Here is a 24,123-nt window from a genome sequence, read left to right as displayed (position 1 = left end):
GTATAGTTTGGACAATTCTCTATTGGCCAATCATCATCTAGAAGATGCTTCCTACATCCTTTTGGTAAATGTAGTCCTACAGTTTGAGCTAGTGCATTAGTAGCCACTGTGTGGCTCTGCCAGTTCAAGATCTAAGTCTTTTAAAAAATGAACTATATAGACTATTACAGAGTTGGGGGGAGGTGTATTTGGGGAGGGGTTTATACTTCCTTTCCTATAAAGTACCCTATTTCTTTGCAGGGACCTTTCAGGAAGGGAGAAAATAGGACCCTGCTCCTAACCCCAGTCACATGAACTTCATGAAAATTAAATGTCATTAGCAGCGCTCTCAGAAATCTCCTGAGGATATAATCTCCAAATCATGCTTTTTAACTGGAAAAGAGATCGTTAAGTTGTTCGCTAATTTATATTTATGGCCTTACAATGTATAAATTCAACTAACAATTTTACAAAAGCAGAACGTACCTAAGCAAACCCTATTAAAGTAATGAGACAAAAAGAGTGCTTTTTATTAACATCAACACTTTATGGCAATATCAGGCTCCATCTTTTCTAACTTAACCTTGAAGAAAATAAATTGCTTCTCTGATTTTAATTCAACTAGTAATTCTCTACTAAAGTATCTCCCTAAAATATCTAAAGCCTTGCAGAGGATCTTGTCTCCATCTGCAGATCTGTTCTTTGTAATGTTGACTATTTCTCTGAGCGCAATGAGTGCTCTTCAAAGCGTGAAGAAATTACTGTAATAGATCCTTGACTCCTGGGCTGTTTATTAGTGCTATGACACCTGTCCATGGACACAATGTAGTCACCTTTATCCCTTACCTATACATATAAACCTGGAAATCCTTTCCTGCCATACGAAGCCTACCGTAAAGATCCAACACAAAAGAAAGCAAGTCTTGTATGTCCCTGGGACATAATCCCAGGGTCTCACTCTGTCAACACTGTCAGCAGAGGAATTTGTAGTCAGTGGAACTCTACCCTGATCAACTGCAACAAATATTTTGGTATGATCCTAGGTCAAAATGTAATTTAGTTATTCTCCTTCTTGTCCAGTTTCAATTATTTCCCACAAACTACATGTATCACCAGGTAGTTTTAAACTGCATTATGCTGCTTGGAATTGCATAATTTTCTTACTCTTTTGCCCAGGCTCAAGAAAGTAAGTCAGAATTACTGTTCCAAAAACTGCAGTGAGACCTTAGTTCGAGAAGCCTTTCAAATCCTCTCTTTTTCTTCAAAAAAGCAAAAGACCCCATGGAAAACTTGGGTACGAATAAATATATATATGTGAAAACACAACAGAGATGATCAGTGAATTTCTGAAAAGACCTTGTAGTCAAACTATCCTTCCCAGGAGGAGAAGGAATCCCAACTGAAGCAATCTGCTTGACCTGCTTTACCTGTTGTTCGTGAACAGAGAAGGACTAGTGGGAGATGTGAGGGTCGGTGGCCATCTTGGGAATAGTGACCATGAAATGTTAAGAGTTTTCAATAGTGGGGAAAGTAAGGAGGGGCAAGAGCAGAACTTCTGCCTTAGATTTCTGCCAGGCAGACTTTAGCCTGTTTAAGAGGTTGGTAGACAGAGTCCCTTGAGAGTCGGTCCTGAAGGGCAAAGGAGTCCAGGAAGGCTGGACATGCTTTAAAAAGGAATTGCTAAATATTCAGGAGCAGGCTGTCCCGATGTGTAGGAAGACAAGCCGTCGGGGAAAAAGACCGGCTTGGTTAAACAGAGAACTTAGGCTAGAACTTAAGGAAAAAAAGAGAGCCTACTTGCTCTGGAAGAAGGGTCAGGTAGCTTGGGAGGTCTATAGGGATGTTGCCAGGTTGTGTAGGGAGAAGATTAGAAGGGCCAAAGCTCAATTAGAGCTTGATTTGGCTGCTACAGTCAAAGATAACAAAAAAAGCTTTTACAAATACGTAAACAGCAAAAGGAGGGTCAAGGAGAGCCTCCACCGTTTGCTGAATGAGGAGGGTAATGTAGTGTCAGGCGATGAGGAAAAGGCAGAGGTGCTCAATGCCTTCTTTGCCTCGGTCTTTAATGTCAAGACCGGTTGTCCTCAGGAGACTCAGCCCCCAGAGCCTGAAGTCAGGTGCGGGGGGCTGTGTGAACCTCCCGTAATCCAGGAGGAGACGGTTAGTGACCTGCTGTGCCAGTTGGACACACACAAGGCTATGGGCCGAGATGGGATTCACCCCAGAGTAATGAAGGAACTGGCAAATGAGCTTGCCAAACCACTCTCTATTATCTACCAGCAGTCCTGGTTAACTGGAGAAGTTCCAGCTGACTGGAAATTAGCGAATGTAACGCCCATCTACAAGAAGGGTCGGAAGGATGATCCAGGGAACTATAGGCCTGTCAGCCTGACCTCGGTGCCAGGCAAGGCGATGGAAAACATCATCCTGAGTGCCATTACACGGCACATGCAGGACAATCGGGGCATCGGGGCCAGCCAACATGGATTCATGAAAGGCAGGTCCAGCTCGACCAACCTGGTCTCCTTCTATGACCAAGTGACCTGCTTAGTAGATGAGGGCAGGGCTGTGGATGTAGTCTATCTAGACTTCAGTAAGGCATTCGACACTGTCTCCCACAGCATCCTCCTAGACAAACTGGCTGCCCAGGGCTTGGATGGGTGGACTCTTCGAAGGGTTAAAAACTGGCTGGATGGCCGAGCCCAGAGAGTGGTGGTGAATGGGGCAAAGTCCAACTGGCGGCCGGTCACTAGCGGTGTTCCCTAGGGCTCAGTTCTGGGGCCGGTGCTGTTCAATATCTTTATAGATGATCTAGACGTAGGGATTGAGTGCACCCTCAGTGAATTTGCAGATGACACCAAGCTGGGTGGGAGTGTGGATCTGCTGGAGGGTAGGAAGGCCCTACAGAGGGATCTGGACAGGTTAGATAGATGGGCCGGGACCAACGGTATGAGGTTCAACAAGAACAAGTGTCTGGTCTTACACTTTGGCCACAACAACCCCATGCAGCGCTACAGGCTGGGGGAAGAGTGCTTAGAAAGCGGCCTGGTGGAAAGAGACCGGGGGGTGCTGATCGACATCTGGCTAAACATGAGCCAGCACTGGTGAGGCCGCACCTTGAGTACTTTGTCCAGTTCTGGGCCTTGCACTTCAAGAAAAATATTGAGGTGTTGGAGCGAGTCCAGAGGAAGGCGACCAAGCTGGTGAAGGGTCTGGAGGGTCTGACCTACGAGGAACAGCTGAGGGAGCTGGGGTTGTTTAGCCTGGAGAAGAGGAGGCTCAGAGGTGACCTTATTGCAGTCTACAACTACCTGAAGGGAGGTTGTAGTGAAGTGGGAGTTGGCCTCTTCTCCCGGGCAACTAGCGATAGGACAAGAAGACATAGCCTCAAGCTTCGCCAGGGGAGGTTCAGGTTGGACATTAGGAAGAATTTCTTTTCAGAAAGGGTTATTAGACATTGGAATGGGCTGCCCAGGGAGGTGGTGGAGTCACCATCTCTGGAGGCGTTTAAGAAAAGACTGGACATGGCACTTAGTGCCATGGTCTAGTTGACGTGGTGGTGTCAGGGCAATGGTTGGACTCGATGATCCCAGAGGTCTCTTCCAACCTGATTGATTCTGTGATTCTGTGAATCACAGCAGACTGATAAAGAAAGCCACACTAACAAGGGACGTTCCTCTCTTGTTCTCCAAAACCAAGTAAACGGCAACATTATTAAGGGCTGTTTCTGCTGATAATACTCATTATAATTTCCTTGATTACGTACCTAGGCATTCCCAAATCATGCTAGCTAAATTGTTTTGAACAAGGAATCGCTAGCAACTATATCCTATTATTTTCTCCTTCCCTTTCCTCCAGCAAGTATGAGCACATCCTGCCTTGCCTTTCATCCATCCTTTGTAGGGGAAGATCATTCCAACACTCTCCTTTGACACTGAAAGCATTTCTTTTCCACCTTTGTTTTATATACTTGATCTCCCCAGCCTGCAGTTGCCTAGAAGAGTCTCTCCAGGAATTCTGCAACGGTGAGTAATAGTGAGAGTTGCTTATTATTTGCAGATGTTCTGAAAAGACACAAGTAGAGGCCAGCAGGCTTTCTCTTGCCAATACTCGCCTTCCAACTGGGGTGCATAGAACTTCTGAAGCTACTTCTCCTTCCATTGTATGGCCTTTAGTGTTCAGAACTGCAAACACGTAACTTAGTTAACAAATATTTTATTTCCAACAACCTTTGTCAAAAGTTCCTGCTCCTTGAGTTTGACTTAGAGCGAGCAATGATCAGGGAATGCTCTGCCCTGTGCCCAAGTATTGAATAACCTTTTGCAAATAAATACCCTGGACAACTGACTACCTGATTGCCACCCACTCTGTCCTCCTGGATGACAAAGCCTCCAAACACCCTATAATCCTGTGAGATCTTGGTGGCAAGCAGATTTCATTAGCATTAGTTTTGAGATTTCCTTCTACTTTTCTGGTTGCTAGAATTAAACAAATAAATCTTACCATAAGACAGATGTTATTATAAAACCATCAGTTTGCACAGTAAGACCTTTTGTTTTGGATCATCAAAGTAATAGATCTCCAAATTATGAAAGCACATCATTGTGATAAGCAAGTCACAGGCTCTGCTCCTGATTAAGAGGATTGCATATAGAGCTTCTATTTAAGTGTCATTGGAAAAAATGCAGAAACAGCCCTGGGAACAGGGACTCTAAGCTAGGAATTCTTCCTGTAGCAGTGTGCCCTTTTTATCAGGTTATAACCTCAGCACCTTTGGGGTCATTTTGTCTTTGCCCTCTCAGATCTTGCAGAGTTCTCGTGTTGTCTCATTTGAACAGGACAGGAGGGGAACAGCTTAAATTTCAACCTTCCCTGCAGGATTGTGGCTACAGTTGGGCACTAAAACCTGATAGTTCTGAAAGCCCCACATTTTGCCTTCTCACTTGCAAACTTTCCACCACTCCAGAAGAAATGATCTAGACTTTCTCAATGGCTAAATCTGCAAAAATTCTTACATGTCATTTCCTACTGTTCTGATACAACTGCTTACATATCAGATCCACCATTATTGTTTCTTGAGGTAAATTTTGGCCATGAACTTGGTGATTATTTTTTTATATTGTTTTTCCATCGATACCCTGCTTACCATCGTTAGGGTCAGTTATTTCTCAAATTTTTCAAATTTCTCAAATTACAGTGATGATATTTAAGTGCATAATTGTATGCACTTAATCTTATGTAGGTACGCTCAGATTATCAATAGAAGTATTCTGGAGTGGATAACTGTTGATGAGTTACCTCAGAAGAATTAATGCATTTGTAATGCCTAAGTCTGTAGGCTCTCCACATTTTTGTTCTGGAGCATAAAACAGTGGGAAGAGCCCAGACCAGTTCGTGTGAGTTTGTATTTGTGTTTTGTAGGAGCCAATGCATTTGGGTGTGTGAGCATGTGCAGCTCTGTATATAAATGTGTGCCCACAACGCTAACATCGTTCTTCAAGAAAGAAATATTTTCAGCAGAGCTTTTACAGTTTTCTACTCTTGGACAACCATTAGCAGTCCCTTACCCAAGTCTTCGAGTAATGCTGTTTCAAATCTTAACTGCAAGAGGAACAAATGTTAATTTTTGGATGGTTAACACATTATGAGATGAATTGCTAAAAAAAAATAGGTACTAGCATTGTGGTGAATAAAATTCAGATATATTTCCTAACTTCCATCAACTATAAAGTATTTGTATACATAGCTAACTTTGGTCCCCCTGAAAGCTTTGTTAATGACTAAACTCCCATCCTATTTCTGATGAAGTACTCTGTGACTTCACTACAGAATTTTCTTTGGAATAAAACTGGTCTGTTTCCATTTAATATTGATGTCTATGGAAAGAAATAAAAAAATGCCATTTAGTGCCTTTTTCTCTGAGTCACCTGATATTTTCTATTGCGTGTTTGATCCTTCCTTCCAGCTGTGCTTATTCCTGCCTTCTCACCACCCCTGCTGTTCTAACCCTCCCCTGATACCTCTGACGTCGTTCAAGAAAATATGGCAACGATTGTGTGGTTTTTTGTGGGTTTGTTTTTTTTTTTTAATTTGGAAATTTTACAGTTAGGGTCAGTTATTTCTCAACCAACATGCATGAAAATGTGATGTTGTCATGCTGGCCTCAACATCTTTGCAGATATTGTGACATTTTAAAGTTTTTTTAATAGCAATGTGCTAAAATTCAAATGGGAAATTGGACCCCAGTTGGTTTGTCAATCTCAATGAAATTAAAGCTATTAATATTCCATCAAAAGTGTGAGCATGCTGTAATAATTGATCATAATTTCTCTTTGAAATAAAGAACATGCAAGGTTATTAACATATTAATGGCAATGTGTAATTTTTATGTGGAGTTTACCTGTTGTTGCATATACCCTTCTATGAAATGTTTCCATCACACTTAAAATGAAAAATATAAAAATAAACAATATAAACAGGTATTGTTTTCTCATAGATTCTGGAATTCATTTTTCATAACTAAAATCATTACAAATATTTATGCTAACATTCATTTAAAAGCTAGTTTTCCTGAAAATTTAAACAAAATTTAAGGCATCTAAATTTTTGATAGATGCTGCAACCACTGCTATTCATCATTTTTTTTAATTTTGTTTTTGATTCATTTACATTAATTTAATTTTCTTTATTCCCCTTGGTTTTCCTTTCACTTCCCCATCCCGTTATTTTCATTTTCTCCCTTCTTTTATGCCTTATATGTGGTCCCATCTCCAGATGGGAGAGATGGGACAAACACCAGCTCAAAGAAAAGCTCACTGGTGGGATCTAGCAACTGGCACACAGTATGTAATGGTACCCAAAACCAGGTGCAGAACAGATCCCTTTTTTTTAAGCACTATCTAGCAGGGAAAAAGGAGACAGGAAGATGGTACTTTTCTGCAAGGACAATGTTCACAAGAGAAGATTCAGGCCCTTGGATAATAGAAGTTAGAGCTTTCTTCAGGCAAAGGATGGAGTATAGGTGTGCACATGTTATAGACCACTTCCTTTGTGCAAAAACCCAAAATGTTTCTTAAAACTTCTGCTCTTAACTACATAGGAAGAAAAAATGTATAATGGGACTGACTTCACCTTGGGGATATCTGCTAGATATCATAACGTGCAATTGAAACAAAACTATAATGTTGCTAAAATAGGCTAGGTTGTAATTGCTCAAAGAAGAGTGAGTCTGAGTTCAATGTAGAGCAAGTCAGCAGTGAAACTATCCTGACAGACAGTGTTGGCTCAGCTTGAAAATTAGCTGATGCCTAGGTACACACTGATCTCTATATGTTTTCTGTAATTTTGTATCAGGAATACTATGTACATTCAACATTTTAAAAGGGTCATCTTTTTGAAACTTGAGTTGTTCTTGGCATACCTGTCTGGGAATGTGAGTCTGCAGCCAGAAATGTTATCAAAAGCTGGGAGCTGCTAAAGAACACCCTGTAGGCTGCCCACATAACCCAAATGCCACAGATATTATAAAGGCAGCACTGGGCAGTAAGTTATTTAGGTTAAATGCCTATTTCAGAACAAAAACAACGTAAAAGAGTTAGCAAGAAAGATGGACAAATATTTTTTTTAACATAGGTAATGGACAGTGGAAGGAAAAGATACCAGTGAAATGAGAGTGACCAGTGCAATTAAAGGCAACATACAGGGATTTGGAAATACAATATGATTACTCCCTTCAATTCTCCTCCACGCCACTCCAAAAAGTAGGTCAAACATAGTTACATTTCTAGATGAAGTTGTAAAGGCTACTACAGAAAACACTGAGACATTTAACTCATGTTTCAGTTCTGTATTTGCAATGAAAATTGAGGTTTTATTCATCTCACCTGATGTGGATAGATAAAAAGCTCAGCTTTTTATCAGTTAATGTCTTGATATAAAACTGAGATGGTATTAGCAGGGATTACATTGAACGATTTGCAAACTGGTATTGTGGTTTAGTTATTTTATTATTATTATTATTATTTGAGTGAAATCAAAATGCAGAGCAATGTCGTCAGAAATTGCTTCTTGGCTCAACACTATTAAATATTCTTACTATTTGGACAATTATATCAAATCTTTGTTGGTACTGCTTTGTAAACTAGTAGGTGGTAAAAATGTGAAGGCTAAATTACTATTACGAATCTACATGGCTCTTCTGACTACAGGGTCAGGATTCAAGTGTTGACATGAGAGAGAAGTTAAATAGAAAAAAGAAGCCTTATGAAATGAGGCTTAACAACAATATTCTGTTTACTGAAGAACTGGTTTGAGGAAACATATGATTTCTTTAACACTTTCTCTCTCTGGAGACCCAAGAGGATAACCGATAGCTGGAAAGAGGAGGTTCTTTAAATGTGGAAAAGACACAGAACTACTGACTGGAAACTGAATTTAGGGGCAAAAATCCCCAACCTTGAAAACAGACATAGTTTCCTGCCAGTAAGGGTAGCTAAAGCTTAGCAGGAAGATGATGAACTCCAGATCATCTGGAGCACTTGAAGTGAGATTTGATATCTTTCTGAAACATATATTTAGTACAGTTTCTAGGACAAATTCTACCGCCTCTGCGTGGGCTGTGGCTCAAAGGGAATATTCGTACTTCCCGGTTTCAGAATCTGTGAATCTATAAATTCTCCCTTGATTTCCTCCTCACAAGTTCTGGGGGTGGAGAACTGCCTAGATTATTCCCATCATGATCAACACATGCCTAAAGAAGACGTGCGTAAGTTGCTTAGAAGGGTCAAAAAGCTTTTCTGACCGTAATGCGATACCGGGCAGATGCATTCTTTCCTATCCTTGTAACTATTTTCCCTAGAAATACTTGTGTGCCGCAAGAAACTTGCCACCCTTTGAGACAGGACACCAGTCAGCTTATGCCAGTAGAGAGAACCTCTCAGGTGTATCACATAATGCTTTACTCCTGTACAGAGAAGGAAAACTGACAGGTTTAGCATTAAAAAGGGATTCTCCCTCCCTTCCTGATTCTCAGTGTCTGATTAAACTGGTTGGAAAGATTCCTTTTTCCATAAATAAAAGTCCTCAGCTGCTCATTCGGGTAGTTCTCCTTACCTGCTGTGGATGTCAGTCAGCAGCAGAGCAATTGTCGTGCAGAGCACCTGGATGACCTGAGAGCAGGATGCACAACCGTATCTGGTGGTCTTGGTATAGGGGTAGCTGGATGAAATCTAACAGCCTAACATTATATAATAATAGACTATGCTATGTTATAGTAATATACTTTCTAATAAGTACAGTAATATGTATCATTACATGGAACACTACATACACTATAATAATATATACTAATATACACAAACTCAATGCAGATTCTTTGTTCCCTCTGGCCTTGAACTACATAAAATCACTTCTAGCTCAGAACTGATTAAAGGGCTGAAGTACAAGTCAAGATTTAATTGATATACTGTATACATAGCCTTCAACTATGGCCCCTAGATACAGTAATTTACATAAAAACAGGCTAGGGTTTGGCAGAAAATGAAATACATTCAGATTTTGTTTGTTTGCCATTTTAATAATAAGGATATGACTCAGATAGCTGTTTAGTTTGAAATGTGACACAGGAGAAATTATTTTTTTAAGTGATATTGCAGTACATGATTGCAATACAAAACAAAATGGACTTTTGCATTCCAGCAGAAAATATGATTTCTGACCATGTGAAAAGTTGAGCTCTGACTGAAGACTGATTAACTAAATTAAAACAGAGATCTCTTTAAACATACTGCAACATATTCACACTGTTTGGGAGACAGATGGAGACGGTAAAACCACATTCTCATGCAGGTATGCAATAGTGTATCAGGGACTCATACCATTTTATGACATGAATCACCCACTGTACCACACTGAAGACACGGTAGTGAAGCAGACTGTCAGGATTCCCATTCCACAAATATTTTTCAGAGCTTTATATCACCTCTGTTTTCAACTGCACCTGCTTTCAGTTTGGTATGCAAGCTCCTACCCTGGATGCAGTTCGTTTTACAGACTGATGTAAATCTATTAAATGCTTTTCAAAGCAAGATACACAGAAAAGTGTAGCCCAGCCAATACCCAAGGCACAATCTGTCTTTCTATGTGTCTGTAGGTAGAAAAGAAAACTCAATCAAATTGAGAGCAAAATCTTTGTTTAATTTAGCATTGGTTCCTTTCACTGATTTTTAATTGATCAGTTTAAGGATAATGACTGGGCAGAGACTACAGCTGTTTATCGTGTAACTTAGCACCATGTTACATATGCAAATGCCCTTTTCGAAACTGAGGGGATTTTCTCAGCTCCTCTGACATAATAGCTCTGGTTTCCTGAACCTGCTGTAACTACTGTTATTTTACACCTCTTGATTGCTTTTCCCGATCTGTTTTAACTTGCTGGCCCACGTGTGTTTGGCACCTAAGGAAATCCTACAGGCTAGGGACTTGTGAGTAGATTAAAACAACTCAGAAATAATGTCTTTAGAACAAAGCATTATTTATTCACTTCCTCAAAAGTAATGATGTAAAGCTAATAATGAAAACAATGAACAGCTATTAATTGTCACTCCAAAAGTGATATTTTTTTTCTCTGCAAAGTTCTCCATCACCTTCTGAAGCCCTCACTGGCTGGAAAAAAATCACCTTCTGCCTTTGTTTCCCTGCCAGTAGTCCCACTGACAGTTCTCGGACAGTATATGTCTATTCATTTCACAGAATCACAGAATCACAGAATGTTAGGGATTGGAAGGGACCTCGAAAGATCATCTAGTCCAATCCCCCTGCCGAAGCAGGATTACCTAGATCATACCACACAGGAACGCGTCCAGGCGGGTTTTGAATGTCTCCAGAGAAGGAGACTCCACAACCTCTCTGGGCAGCCTGTTCCAGTGTTCAGTTACCCTCACTGTAAAGAAGTTTTTCCTCATATTTATGCGGAACCTCCTGTATTCCAGTTTGCACCCACTGCCCCTTGTCCTGTCAATGGATGCCACTGAGAAGAGCCTGGCTCCATCCTCACCACACTTGCCCTTTACATATTTATAAACATTAATGAGGTCATTAATTTAACCCTAATCTTGGAGCCTAATTAAGAGCCCAGGATCAATTACTGTTCAATACCTTACTTTTGAATTTTAACACAGTTTAGAAAAGTGAAGAAACAATCAAAAGGAAAATTCTGAAAAATAATGACTTTCCATTGTTTTCAGTTCCTTCTTGTACTGTCTTGCTCAGGCTAACTCTGTCGTAAGTATCCATTATAAACAGAAGTGTGAGTATGTACCTTAATCAGAAATAACCACAGATCCTGCCCAGCTTGTCACACCACCTGCCTCCAAAAATTTCTCACTTCCTCCAATCTGGCCCTAAAAACTCTGATTTTCAACAGTGCTGTAACTGAGTTGTTACTCACTGGGTCATTCACAAGTTATGTAGCCATGAAAATTTTCCTGAAGTTGAATTAGTGGCCAACAGACACAAATCTTGTTCTGGCATGTTTAAAGGAGCTAGTTCCATTTTTTTTCCGTGTTTAGTTAGTAAGAAGTGTAAAAATAAACTGCATGCATCAAAGAGCTTTCAAACAGCTGAGAGAAAATGGCAAGCAAGTATGCAGATAGTAAATATATTCAAGTCATTTAAATAGGAAATATGAGATATTTCCTCTTGAGCATGCTTTTGTTGACTTCTGCATCTATCCTCACCCTTCCTCTCTGAACAAGCTCCTGCCTCTATACACTAGTGAGATTCTGTCCCATCATTCCCAACTGACTCCCATTTACACCTTTGGGTACCAGACTGCCTCACTCCTCTTTCTCCATAAGGTCTCCAGCCAGCTCTAAAGAAAACTGTTCACTAGACTCTGGTGCCATCACGTGACTCTTCAGAAAGACTATACTTCATATAGACTTCCTTCTAAAAAAAGGCTTATGTACCTATGAGACATAAGAGGAAGGCAGGCAAAAACGCCAGGAGGCCTGCATGGATGAACAAGGAGCTCCTGGATAAACTCAAGGCACAAGAAGGAAGCCTACAGAGGGTGGAAGCAAGGGCAGGTAGCCTGGGAGGAATACAGGGAAATTGTCCGAGAAGCCAGGGACCAGGTTAGGAAAGCTAAAGCCCTCATAGAATTAAATCTGGCCAGGGATGTCAAGGACAACAAGAAATGCTTCTATAGGTATGTCAGTGATAAAAGGAAGACTAGGGAAAATGTGGGCCCTCTCTGGAAGGAAACGGGAGACCTGGTTACCCAAGACATGGAGAAGGCTGAGGTACTCAACAACTTTTTTGCCTCAGTCTTCACCGGCAAGTGCTCTAGCCTCACCACCCAAGTCGCAGAAGGCAGAGGCAGGGACTGGAAGGATGAAGAACTGCCCACTGTAGGAGAAGATCAGGTCCGAGACCATCTAAGGAACCTGAAGGTGCACAAGTCCATGGGACCTGATGAGGTGCATCCACGGGTCCTGAGGGAACTGGCAGATGAAGTTGCTAAGCTGCTATCCATCATTTTTGAGAAGTCGTGGCAGTCTGGTGAAGTTCCCACTGACTGGAAAAGGGGAAACATAACCCCCATCTTCAAGAAGGGGAAAAAGGAAGACCCGGGGAACTACAGGCCAGTCAGTCTCACCTCTGTGCCTGGCAAGATCATGGAGCAGATCCTCCTGGAAACTATACTGAGGCACATGGAAATCAAGGAGGTGATTGGTGACAGCCAACGTGGCTTCACCAAGGGCAAATCATGCCTTCTACGATGGGGTTCCAGCACTGGTGGATAGGGGAAGAGCAACTGATGTCATCTACCTGGACTTGTGCAAAGCATCTGACACTGTCCCACACAACATCCTTGTCTCTAAATTGGAGAGACGTGGACTTGATGGATGGACCACTCGGTGGATAAAGAATTGGCTGGATGGTCGCACTCAAAGAGTTACAGTCAACGGCTCAATGTCCAAGTGGACACCAGTGATGAGTGGCGTTCCTGTGGGGTCCGTATTAGGACTGGTCCTGTTTAACATCTTTGTTGGCGACATGGACAGTGGGACTGGGCGCACCCTCAGCAAGTCTGCCAAAGACACAAAGCTGTGCGGTGCGGTCGACACGCTGGAGGGAAGGGATGCCATCCAGAGGGACCTTGACAGGCTTCAGAGCTGGGCCTGTGTGAACCACATGAAGTTCAACAAGGCCAAGTGCAAGGTCCTGCATGTGGGTCGGGGCAATCCCAAGCACAAATACAGGCTGGGCGGAGAATGGATTGAGAGCAGCCCTGAGGAGAAGGTCTTGGGGGTGATGGTTGACGAGAAGCTCAACATGAGCCGGCAGTGCATGCTTGCAGCCCAGAAGGCCAACCGAATCCTGGGCTGCATCAAAAGAAGTGTGGCCAGCAGGTCAAGGGAGGTGATTCTGCCCCTCTGCTCCACTCTCATGAGACCCCACCCAGAGTACTGCATTCAGCTCTGGGGCCTCCAACATAAGAAGGACATGGAGTTGTTGGAATGAGTCCAGAGGAGGGCCACGAAGATGATGAGAGGGCTGGAGAACCTCTCCTATGAAGACAGGCTGACAGAGTTGGGGCTGATCAGCCTGGAGAAGAGAAGGCTCCGGGAAGACCTCATAGCAGCCTTCCAGTACCTGAAGGGGGCCTACAGGAAAGCGGGAAAGGGGCTTTTTACAAGGACAAGTAGTGACAGGACGAGGGGGAATGGTTTTAAACTGAAAGAGGGTAGATTTAGATTAGATCTTAGGAAGAAATTCTTGACTGTGAGGGTGGTGAGACACTGGAACAGGTTGCCCAGAGAAGTTGTGGATGCCCCCACCCTGGAAGTGTTTAAGGCCAGATTGGATGAGGTTTTGAGCAACCTGGTCTAGAGGTGCCCCTGCCTGTGGCAGGGGGGTTGGAACTAGATGATCTTTAAGGTCCCTTTCAACCCAAACCATTCTATGATTCTATGATTCTAAGTCACCAACGTGACTTTGTAGTCAATGGACTATGGGCATGTCCAGAGAATGATTCCTCTCTTATCAAAATCCTTTTCTAGTTTCATGCTTACTTTATCTGAAGGTATGTCTGTTATCTTAATGTTTCCAAAGTAAAGTGTCTAAACCTAGCAGGGAGGCAGGATATAAGATGCATCCTAATTCTCAGCATTTTTTGCATGTTAGCGTAAGGGGGCTGGTGGCTGGGGATGCACTTTGAGGCATCTCTCTCACACAAGAAGTCTCTTCACCTGCTTAATGGCTACAGATTTTGCTATAGGGTCTAAGTATTGCAACACCTGTGCCCCTCTGCAGGTCTCCCCCAAAGGAACCTGCTCTGTTGAGAGAGGAATATGCTGAAATGAAATAATCTAATACCAAGATGCATATCTGTATCTTTAAAATTTGATACACAAACCAGGTTTGACAGACAAAGAAGTTTCACATACCAGCTACTTAAGAAAATTGCTACAGACACACCTATTTAGGGAAACTTCCTTATTTAGAAGTTTTCAGCCCTGTTACATCATACAAGTGACAGATTTTTACAGAAATATCAGGTGTCACTAATACAATTTTATCAACAAACTTTCTCATTAAATATGAAAATCAGATTTGTTGAAAAATTTATTTTTATCAAGCCACAGAAACATTAAAGCAGTGGTTAGATTCCTTTCACAATTTTTTTATAAGTTGTAACTATCCAGTGAAGGTCTGGTGTCAGGCTGATCACAGCATAATCACCATGTAGTCACGCTGCTACCACAAGTTTTTCTTTCACTGGCCATTTTCCTATACCACTGCTTGTCAATCCTTCCCAGTTTCATGGAAGTGCTCATCCAGAAGGGTGAAGAAGATACTGTTAGTGACCTTACTGAAGGGCAAATGCCCACATACAGTCAACCAAAAACCCCCACAAATGAATGAAGCTGTGAATGTCTAGAATACATAAAAGCTTCAGACAGAGAACACATCTCCTAACAGACCCCCCAAAATCCAAACACGAGACACGAAGTCATTAGAAATCAGCCGTCATTAGCTCTGCTGCTCACAGAACTGGTCTCAGACCAGCACACTATGACCTCTTCTCCAGTTTTCTGACTTTTTCCTAAACAGGCTTTTTTTACTGTTCTAGTAACTGCAAAGTATTGCATCCTTTCAGTAAGATACAACTACACCATCCTATATTTTTCCAGCTACACAACTCGCATTTATGGAAACATTCTGCTTTTTTTCTGCATCATTAATATTATTGATAAAGTTACCATCCCCAGGGATTGAAGTCTATATCTTTTTTAGGATTCCTTTTACTTGTAATGTTTCTTGAACTCATTTGTATTATCATTGCATTGCTGGCCACATATTTGCTTCACAACTATTCAATTAAATATGGAATTTTTATTTTGTAAATTTAATTGTTATTAATCTGTCTTCTGCCTCTTTCCCTGAATCTCATACCATGATTATTTATAAGTTCTTGCCATCCCTTCCTCACTGAGGCTGAACCAAAAACATATGAAAGTTATTGTTTTTCTGTAGAAAGGGGTCTTCACAGTCAATCTACAATCTTTTGTTTTTAACTCTTGCTTTTAAAAATCTCTCATGCCAATGAAGTTCTGTCATATTATTCCTTGACATTAGGACACTTTAAAACTTTCAAAACATCAGGAATATATACAAATATATATCCTTTACTTCTCATGTTTGCACATACTGACCATATTCAGGCTGTTGTCACTGGTCTCCTAGAAGTCCATTCTGTGGATGAATGTACCTTTACTCTTCATACAGATAATTTCTGAACAGGTTTACGTCATATGGCATGGCATAAAGCAAACGAGACACCCATTTCTAAAGACTTCCACGGATGGAGATCAAAAGTCTCATCAGCCACAACAAAAGTTGTCAAAAGGTGAGAGTACCTTGTTGATTAATAATTCTTTCTTTGGATATAGGAGAAAGAATATTAAGAATAGCTGGGCTGTTTTCATAATTTTCTGTTTTCTGAGGGGAAGAGTTTATTCAGTGATTAAAAAAATCTGTTTCACTCATCATATTTTTAAATTATATTAAAAAATTTGAATAGTGAAGTGACAGCATTTCATTTAAAGTTATTCAGGGCAATAAAATCTAAAGGTTACTACAAAGAATTGCTGAAAGATCTCATTCTACCAATTATTAGAAATAAAACCAGCAGAAAAAAATTAAGTGCAAAATAATGCACATGAAAATAATTAAGTATTGATAAACATTAAAATACTGAAAGTAAATAGCTTTAAATTAGTTATTATCATTCAAGAAAGATGCCCTGGAGTTTTTACAAATGCCATTCAGAAAGCATTGAATTAGTACAAGTGGGAAGAACGGTAGATAGTACTAGAAAAAAAACCTGACACTAAACCATAAAATAACAGAAGATCATCATTGTACTACTTCTTGACTATCAAAATGGGGCTACTGTGTGCCATTTTGGCCATTTCATCCCAAAAGAAAAAAAAAGGGGGATAAGATAAGGAAAATACAGAAAGATGTGGAAAGAATAGTCAGGTGTATGTCACACGGATAATCAGAGCTACCTCTGCTTCTGTACAAGAAAAGTTGGGGGGGGGAGTTAGAAAAGAAACAAATCCAGAGCAATGTAAGAGTGAGAACGGGTGTAAGATTTTCCATTGCTTTTAACCACACCTGAAGATGAGGGCACTCATAAAGTGTTAAGCAGCTGCTTTAAAACAAATGAGAGGAAGTGGGCTTTTGGGGTTTTGTTTTTACACTCAGTGCATAACTGAACTGTCAAACTCATTGCCACCTGACGTTTTTCTGAGGCCAAAAGCTTAACTAAGGTTCAAAAAGCATTTGACAAGCTCAGGGAAGAGAAGAAAAATCTACCACAGACTATAAGGCAAGATGGTTTGGATACAGTCTGGAAAAGACTCAATTTTTGACTGCTGGAAGCTGAAAGAACACAACAGAGGAAAGATTATTCTGTATTTCTGCTTCTTCTTTTGTGCTTTCCTAAGTGAGCATAACTCAGCATCCTCAGAACTGGCTACACTGACCTTTGCTACATTAAAAAAAAAAGATATAAAGTTTAAAAACGCCACCAAAACCTTCTCTCTTCTCCCTTTTTTAAAAACAAACAAAGAAACAAAACCCCCAAACAAACCATAAAGCCCAACACACTGCCTGGGTATTATTTACACTATGCTTTTCAATTTGAATTAAAGCAAGAAAATAAATTTTTGAGTCTACCTCCACAAATGAATTAAATCTCAAAAATCCCATTGTTTTTTTGCTGAAATAAGTGAAACAGAGATAAAGTAACCTGGCTAAGTCACAAACCAATTCCTTGAAAGAGCCAAAATAAGTAACTCTTATCTGCTTGCTTTCAGTCTTACATTTACAACCCCAATATTGTCCTTTTAATTCCTCATATTGATGGCTGAAAAAAACCCCTAGTATATATGATGGAAACACATAACAACATCTTGCACATAATTTTTTTTTCATCGTTATGAGGTAATTCTTTGCATGAAAAACAATTATTTTAGATACATTTCTCATGCCTACTTTTACATAGAACCACGCGGAATTTTGTTTTCAGACCATGAAGTTGCAGCCTGTTCACTGGGTCAAATACCCAACCTTTGCTGATGAGACGATTGGCCAAATTTGTACTCACACACACAGTTCTTAAATGAAATATCAGATGTGTAGGAGGGTCTCCTGGTCCCTCTGAGGCAAAGGGGTTTGTACAGTATAATGTGCAATACCATAGCCAACTTCTTGCTACATGTTACAGACCCGCTACCAAGAAACCAGGAGGAATTATGTAGGATTCAAATTTCTCTGTGTGAATTTTATCACCTACACCCAGATAATTGCTTCTGATCTGTCACTGGTGAAAAAATACACCCTAGCAAGAGGAAGCAGCAAGACAAGCCTATAAAATTGCTGATGAACATAGACTCACCAAGCAAGTTGTAAATATTTCTTTAAACTATAGCCATGTCTTAATACTCAGTGTAATCGCCAGTGTAAAATCCCTGATCAGGTTAATGTCTCTGGTTAATCTGAAAGGCAAAACAAAGGGCTGGCTCTGGCAATAAGACTTGCCTTTTATATTGATTCCTTTGTGTGTGAGAGAGAGATCACCAAGGGATTGCTTTCACAGACTAAATATGTCTCTGGCATATCTAAAAAGGTCTTAATCCACTCAGAGTGGGAGTATCAACCCTTAAAGCACACGTGAGGCTGTAAAGTATCAATACCACCTTGAAGCAGCCGGGGAGCTGAGCCTAGGCAAAAAATACTTGTTGGTCTTACATGCTAACAGGTGAGCCACTCGTCATGACACAAATTTAAAGACATTTGAGGAATGATGTGCTCTTTGCATTGCAGGGTCTAGAGGGTATGTCCTATGAGGAGCAACTGAGGGAACTGGGATTGTTTAGCTTGGAGAAAAGAAGGCTCGGGGGGCATCTTATCACAACCTACCTGAAAGGTGGTTGTAGTGAGGTGGGGGTTGGCCTCTTCTCCCAGGCAACTAGTGACAGGACTAGAGGGCACAGCCTCAAGCTGCACCAGGGGAGGTTCAGGTTAGACATTAGGAAAAATTTCTTCACAGAAGGGGTTATTAAGCATTGGAATGAGCTACCCAGGGAGGTGGTGGAGTCACCATCTCTGGAGGTGTTTAAGAGAAGACTAGATGTGGCACTTAGTGCCATGGTCTAGTTGACACAGTGGTGTTAGGTCAAAGGTTGGACTCGATGATCCCAGAGGTCTTTTCCAACCTAGTTGATTCTGTGATTGATTCTGTGATTCTGTGCTATCCATTTTACAGCTTCACAGCAGAAAGAACCAGTATTCTATACTGTATATCAGTAAATACATAAAAATTCAGTCAACTGAGAAATACTGAACTTTAATTTTCAATTAAAAAGGCCATTTCAGTGTACATCTCCACCCCCAAACCTTCACTTTGAGGGATAGCTTTAGGGTTATTTTCATCAAACTTAAAATGAGTGATTTAAACTACGCAAGGGCTGCTGCTCAGTTGGCCAATATCACGATTAAGAAAAACTCCAGTCTGTAAAAAGTTAAGAACCACTGTCCACAAGTTACGATAACTCTCTTGAGTACAGTTACGTTTGAACATATTTATAATAATTTGATTTGATAAGTAACGTTTAAGAAAAAAAGCTCTAAAGAGCTAAAGTGCTATGACATTTTGGCCTTGACAGAATCTTTCAATTTTTTTCCTTGATTATAAAAACTTGTGTGTGAAATTGCCAGAGATGTTGCACACTGGGAAAAACAGAACCCAGCACAACTGAAACAGCTGCTCAGATAATTTCCTTATCACAGTTTTTAGATAATTGCTGTAGTAATTATTTATTACTGCACGTATCTTTGCAGAATGTGCAAGTATAAATTATTTATTTTGACAGGTCTAAAAGATGTCTCTTTCAGAGACAGAGCTGTGCCACTGCTCACCACCATAGTTAGGGAAATGTTTTGCCTGTTAAGGTTCTCTGAAAGCAGACAAAAAGACTGAACCTCCCCCAGTAATATAGTTTATTTAGAAACAAAAGTAAGATTACAAAACCATGGAGTGTGAAATGGTTATGTAAATATGGCTACATATTATACTGTAGCACAGAAGAAATTCTGATGGCTAATAAAAAAATGTGCAAAATAAATGTCATATACCTACATATGCTTGTTATAAACCAGTCAAACCTGTGTTTTGAGAAAAAATTGTTACTGTGTGCTGTATATACTACAATAAAGCCAGAACAACATGGTATAACAGATCATTAGTAACTGTGGTCTGTAGTATATGAGTTACTATATATACAGTAAATATATGTTTCCAGTAAAATAATTTCTTTTCAAACATTAGCTAGAGAAAGACCTTCAAGGGTTTAAACTGTAAGATTATTGAATTGTTCCCACTGAAAAAAAAAACTGGTATCGAAGTTTGTTTTCAATTCCCCCCAAACTGCAATTTTTTCATATATACTTCTGGTATGAATAACTTCCAGTATGAAATTAGTAACTTTTTATTTCACTGAAAGGGCCTTTTTCCTCAGTAATTTTCCATCTTTAGTTAGGAAGACCAAAGAGCTGATGCTGGAAGATGGAACAGTGAGAACACTTATTCTTCTTCAATGATTGGTAAGAAAATTATTTTAATCAATGGTATGGAGCAAGGTGAGATAAAAGGATTCAAGTTAACTACTTAATAAGAGATTTAGGTATCTACAAGAAAGTCTGGAAGACATTGTAGCCTGAATTCACAACAACAACATAAAAACCTGCATTCACATGCTGCCTCATCACACTAATTCCTAATAAAGGAATCTGATCTGATCTGATCCGATAAACACTCTCAGAAAATACCGAGGTATACAGGCAGATGATCATGAGTGATAGTCCGTCAACTGGACTGCATTAAATCACCATGTGCTTATTCCTAGCCCTTGAGTGCTGTCAGTGTGCCTCAATTTAAAGCAGATACAAGTGGCTAGGAAAATGTATGCAAATAAGTTGAACAATACCTCTTAAAGTGGTAATTGGTTCAATTTCTGATCATCTGACCGCACAGTTCTAAACAATGTTTTTAAAGCGGTCATGTCACCACAGCTGCAACCTGCCCTCTACGTAATAGCTCCCTATTACAGAGCACTCACATAAATTGAATGATCAGTATCTGCTTCCCTTCTCGTCCCAAGGGATGCTAACCATGTCAAATAAAAATGCTATGCTTAAAGGGATAAAAAATGGTTACCAGAAAAAGATTTTGCATGTGTTAGGAAGCACAGAACTCCTAAAGACAGTATAGCCCCTTACTATATGGAAACAATAACTTGTTCAGAAAACATATGTGTACATTTGGATACAAGTCAGAATGATATAGTCATATCTGATAAGAATGATGTATGTACCACTTCATTGCTCATTAAGAGTGAAAAAAGTTTCACAGCATTTAATAGCTATGAACCTTTTAAAATGAGCAGAGCTTGAAAAGCTTCTAAGCTATTTCCCCCCATATTGGCCATTTTAAACATCTCATCTTCTAGTTCACTGACCCTGCATCCCATTCTGAGGCACTGAGACATAACATCAGCCTTAGGTTCCTCACCCAGACCTAGCTCCCTGGCAGTCTGGAGTTAGAAGTACTTGGCAGTCAGATACCTATGGATTTTATCAAATCTGTGTTGGCCACAGAGGTGAATCTGCAAAACACATGTCCTTCTCCCAAGCATCCCTACTGTTTGTACTTTCCACATAGCTGATACTGGATAATTTACATTATGTTAACATCAATTCCATATTTGATCTTTACCCTAAAACCTTGACTTGGGGGAGCATATTTTGGGTTTTATTCTTACTAGGTTGAGGAGCAAAAAAAATGGACCAGGTAGTTGTGTTTCAAAACTCTGAGGTATTAATTCTATTTACTTAATCATGGGTCTTTTGATCTGTCATATTTCGATTATATTAGAATTTTCATACTGAGAGTAAACATCAAAATAAAATGGAGCACAATATTTAGCTAGTAATTGGATATAAGACAGCCGCCACCCAAAAGCTGAAATTTTGCATAAAACCACAAAAGTTCTAGCAAAGTCAGTTGCAAAATAAATCTTATCCACTAGTTAGCAACGCCCCGATGGCAGCTCCCATGCAGACCTCAAGCCATTCACGAAATGGAAGCAGCAGACAGTAAATGAAGCAGCTTGGCTTTAAAAGCGTCTCAGTGGGCAAACTACCGAAGGCTGCAGACATTGGGGGTTCAGTCATTCACTGAAATGACTGTTGGGGGATCCCGTTGCATCACCTGAGGCCGAGCTGCCTGCAGCTTTGAAACGTGTTAACATGTGGAACAGCCAGTGTAAATAGTGATACTTAGTTTCTACCTCTGCCTCAGAGGCAAAATCTTCACCAGTAAAAATTTTGATACTATTCTTGGGCAAGGTCGCAGGTGAAAATTAAGTAATCACAATTAAATCAAAAGTACTTGTTCATTAAAACTTTGCTTCAGTTAATAAATGTTCATTTTTTTTCTCAGTCTTATTCTACATTTTTCTCTTTTTTCTATTATTATGTTTTCTAGGCATTTATTTTAAAATTCAGTCTCATTAAAACTTACAGATAAAGTATAAAAACATTCTTCCATCTTACTGACACAATCAGTGTAATTTCTGAGGGCAATATTTCTCTTAAACTTCACAAAATTTATAAGTAATGTGAAAACTCATTTGAATAGTTTATTACATCCTTGATTTGGTATAAATAAAACTGTTAGATTCTACTGCTTTCGTGCCTGTCATGCAATTCTAGCATTCACTGCTGCAATAAATTAGGTCTTAGAAACAACAAAACATCATAAAACAAATTCAAGAGATGCTGTAAATAGGGAACAAAAAGGAAATTATCTAGTGCAAGCTTTTTGAGTGTAAACCCCTTGACATATGTTGTAACCAGCCAGCTAATAATTGCTTTGTAAATTGTTGTAAATCTGAAATGAAGCAGAGGGGATAAAACTAACAAGCAAGTCATAAAGTACAATTGTAACTTGTTTGGAGTGATTATTGCCGCTGCCAACCAAGTTCAAAATCTTGTAATAAAAAATCTGTTTTTATATTTCCTCCAGTGTAGCTATTACACTTGTGCTGGAAAATACATATAATCCTTATCAATAAATAATGTGTCACGCAAAATATATGCTTGCACAGATGCTGAATATTCACAGCAGCAACATGCCACAAATTTTAACACCACTCTCATCACACACTGTTCTCTCTCCCTTATTCACCCAGAACAGGTTTTCTCAGGGTGGACAGAATATGTAATGGATGTTACAAACCCAGGGGGCATACGAATGGGTACCATCACCACTGCGTCATGCTGTAATGCAGGAGCTCTCTTCCAGAATGAAGAGGATGTACAAAGAAAACTTTAAACAGGAACCTCTTGCAGAAACAAATTAAAGTTTGGCAAAGTCACTAACAACTGGAAATAGGGTTATGCAAAGGACAGAGACTGGCAATCTTTGTAACTGGCTCTGTTACCATTTTTAGCTATAACACTCCAGACTTTTCAGGAACATGTTACTTAACTACAAATTGTCTTTCTGTGTTACGGCTTGGCAGATCTTCACCATTAACTTGCAGCCAAAATGTCATTCCATGTTATGCTGCCAGCATTACAACACTGACCTAATTTGTCCCTTGTATTGCATGTCCAATACAGAGTCAGAAATCATGAAAAAAATGCTTTCTTGTCTCATGGTTATTTCCCAGAATTTGAAATAGTATTTTATTACCAGTGTTCCCAAACTGGAAGCATAATAAGGAGATGGAAAGGGAGAATCAGAAAGACAGAGTCAACTTGTTTAAAATGTAGCTCATTTATGGGCACTCCCTTGATGCCAGTAAACTTTATTATTGAAAACAAATATCCAGCTGTTTATTTTTAACAATTTTAAGTTACTTATTTTGTATTCTTAAAAAAATGTTTAGTTGCTCTAAAAAATTTGAACATTTTAAATACTGTACTTAAATATTGTACTTGTAATGTATTCTCCTTTCCCCCCACCAAGAATTTCCCACGAAATAAAACGTTTAAGTTCTGCCATGCAAACGTGTATGCCTCACATGAACAGCTCTTATCTTGGCTTCACATTACTCATAATAAAAAGGCATTAATTGAAACCTTCCGTTATTATCGAGAGATATGAACAGTTGTTGCACTTCATTTTTTTATCACAAATAGAAACAAGCTCCCACTATATTTTTTTTAAGGAATGGAAGTTCTGAACATTTTCAGAGTGTTAAATAGTCTCAGGATAGACCTCAGACAATTCTTAGACACGTAATTCTAGTACTACACAAAGCAACCTTTACTTATTATTTAGCATGCATATGCTTAAATTGTAGGACAAATTTTAAGTATGAAAATGTCATGGAATACTGTATAAATGTGAAGAAAATAAATTTCAGAGAGTTTGATGTAAAATCAATAGACAAAAAGGTAAATATTTCAGAATGTGATATATTTAGTACAAATCGATCTGAAAAAGTTCCCAGCTTTATAATATGTTTCTGCACTCTCCTAGCTGATGGAGGATTGCTA

The 24,123-nt window shown here is 39.7% G+C and overlaps 1 protein-coding gene across 1 annotated transcript in view; it reads right to left on the bottom strand.

Moving 5' to 3' along the window:
• The window catches only part of KHDRBS2 (KH RNA binding domain containing, signal transduction associated 2), a 409,730-nt gene that overhangs the window by 158,848 nt on the left and 226,759 nt on the right, over positions 1–24,123 (bottom strand). The window lies entirely within an intron of this gene.

Source organism: Nyctibius grandis, chromosome 1 (assembly GCF_013368605.1).
Source record: "Nyctibius grandis isolate bNycGra1 chromosome 1, bNycGra1.pri, whole genome shotgun sequence".
Taxonomy (NCBI): domain Eukaryota; kingdom Metazoa; phylum Chordata; class Aves; order Nyctibiiformes; family Nyctibiidae; genus Nyctibius; species Nyctibius grandis.
Note: the sequence above shows the minus strand (reverse complement) of the source record. Positions and strands in the feature narration are given on the sequence as shown.